Source organism: Rattus rattus, chromosome 2 (genome assembly GCF_011064425.1).
Source record: "Rattus rattus isolate New Zealand chromosome 2, Rrattus_CSIRO_v1, whole genome shotgun sequence".
Classification (NCBI taxonomy): Eukaryota; Metazoa; Chordata; class Mammalia; order Rodentia; family Muridae; genus Rattus; species Rattus rattus.
The window spans coordinates 182,524,263-182,526,707 of NC_046155.1; positions in this window are offsets into that span (position 1 = coordinate 182,524,263).

Consider the following 2,445-nt stretch of genomic DNA (forward strand, 5'->3'; position numbering starts at 1 on the left):
CCAGGATTTGGGTGCAGAGAACTGTTTATCCGGTCGGTCCCTTCAGGTGCGATGTCTCAGACGCGGTGGACCTGCTGCTCCTGGGCCCTCTTCTCCTGAGTTTTTGATCTTAGCCATTCTCACTGGTGTGAGGTGAAATCTCAGGGTTGTTTGGATTTGCATTTTCCTTATGACTAACGATGTTGAACATTTCTTTAGGTGTTTCTCAACCATTTGTCATTCCTCAGCTGTGAATTCTTTCTTTAGCTCTGAACCCCATTTTTTAAAAGGGTTATTTGTCTTCCTGCGGTCTTACTTCTTAAGTTCTTTGTATATTTTGGATATAAGCCCTCTATCTGTTGTAGGATTGGTAAAGATCTTTTCCCAATCTGTTGGTTGGGGTATTGTCCTAACAACAGTGTCCTTTGCCTTACAGAAGCTTTGCAGTTTTATGAGATCCCATTTGTCGATTCTTGATCTTAGAGCATAAGCCATTGGTGTTTTGTTCAGGAAATTTTCTCCAGTGCCCATGTGTTCCAGATGCTTCCCCACTTTTTCTTTTATTAGTTTGAGTGTATCTGGTTTGATGTGGAGGTCCTTGATCCACTTGGACTTAAGCTTTATACAGGGTGATAAGCATGGATCGATCTGCATTCTTCTACATGCTGATGTCCAGTTGATCCAGCACCATTTGCTGAAAATGCTATCTTTTTTCCATTGCATGGTTTTGGCTCCTTTGTCAAAAATCAAGTGACCATAGGTGTGTGGGTTCATTTCTGGGTCTTCAATTCTATTCCACTGGTCTATCTGTCTATCTCTGTACCAATATCATGCAGTTTTTATCACTATTGCTCTGTAATACTGCTTGAGTTCAGGAATAGTGATTCCCCCAGAAGTCCATTTATTGTGGGATAGTTTTAGCTATCCTGGGTTTTTTTGTTATTCCAGATGAATTTGCAAATTGTTCTGTCTACCTCTCTGAAGAATTGGATTGGTATTTTGATGGGGATTGCATTGAATCTGTAGATCGCTTTTGGTAAAATGGCCACTTTTACTATATTAATCCTGCCAATCCATGAGCATGGGAGATCTTTCCATCTTCTGAGGTCTTCTTCAATTTCTTTCTTCAGAGTCTTGAAGTTCTTATTGTACAAATCTTTTACTTGCTTGGTTAAAGTCACACCGAGTTATTTTATATTGTTTGGGACTATTATGAAGGGTGTCGTTTCCCTAATTTCTTTCTCGGCTTGTTTCTCTTTTGTGTAGAGGAAGGCTACTGATTTATTTGAGTTAATTTTATACCCAGCCACTTTGCTGAAGGTGATTATCAGGTTTAGTAGTTCTCTGGTGGATCTTTTGGGATCAGTTAAATATACTATCATATCATCATCACAGGTCTCTCTTAAAGGAAGGCAAAACTGAATTCAGGCCAAAAGTGAGACACCCACCTCAGGTGGGGAAAACTCCATCAAGTGCTGTGATAGCAACAATAGCTGATGTGGCAACTCCTGCTATGCAGTTCTGGGCAGAACCTCCACAATGGACATTTCACTGTGAGATTTGGAAGTCATAAGCTCTGGGAGATGTCTGTTGATGTCTTTATGAGGAGGTGGTGAAAAGAAGGGTAGTGAAATAGCCATACTGTCCTCTTTACATTTTTCTTCCTCTCCAAATCTTAAAGAGTTTATGTCTTCCACTTTAGGCTTCTTCCACAATTATTTTCTGCAAAAATCCAAGAGACCATCCGACCACAGACTAAAACCTCTGCCACTATAATTACTATATATCCTTCTGTCAAATGTTCTATTTTCTCAGCAATGGCAAACTCACGTACACCACAGACATTCATCCATGAACTCACACACTCCCTGAGTTACCCACTTACAGAAGTTCACAGTTACACCTTTTGATGAAGTGATTCTAGAGTTGTGCCTGTGAATGGTCTTTAATATTTGTACTCTTTCCTGGTCCTTCTCTCTTCACTGTCTTCCAAGAAATAGGAAGCATTTTTTCTACCATGCTTTTCTAACATGCCAATGTTGTTTCCTTCACAAGGACTTAAAAGCATAGGATTCAGACAACTGTGGACAGAAACCTCCAAAATTCTGTGCCAAAATATTTTCCCCTTTAAGCTCTTCCTGGCAGATGTTTTTCATAATAGTCAGAAGGATTGCCCTTATTTGGAGTCAATATGACAGAGTGTAACAGTACCTGTTTGACTCTGTACTGAATTTATAGACATTCAAAGGTACCCAGCCAAAAGCACCACATGCCAAAAACAAAACAAAGGCCAAATTTAGAAAAGGATGAAGGTTCAGTTCCCAGCATCAATATGGCATTTGTAGTTGTTGCAATGTGGCAAATGCAGTTGCAGGGCATTGATGCCCTCTTCTGGACTCTGAGTACTGCATATATGTCTATAAATAAAGCAAACAATTAACAAATTCAAATGATTCATGATTATCT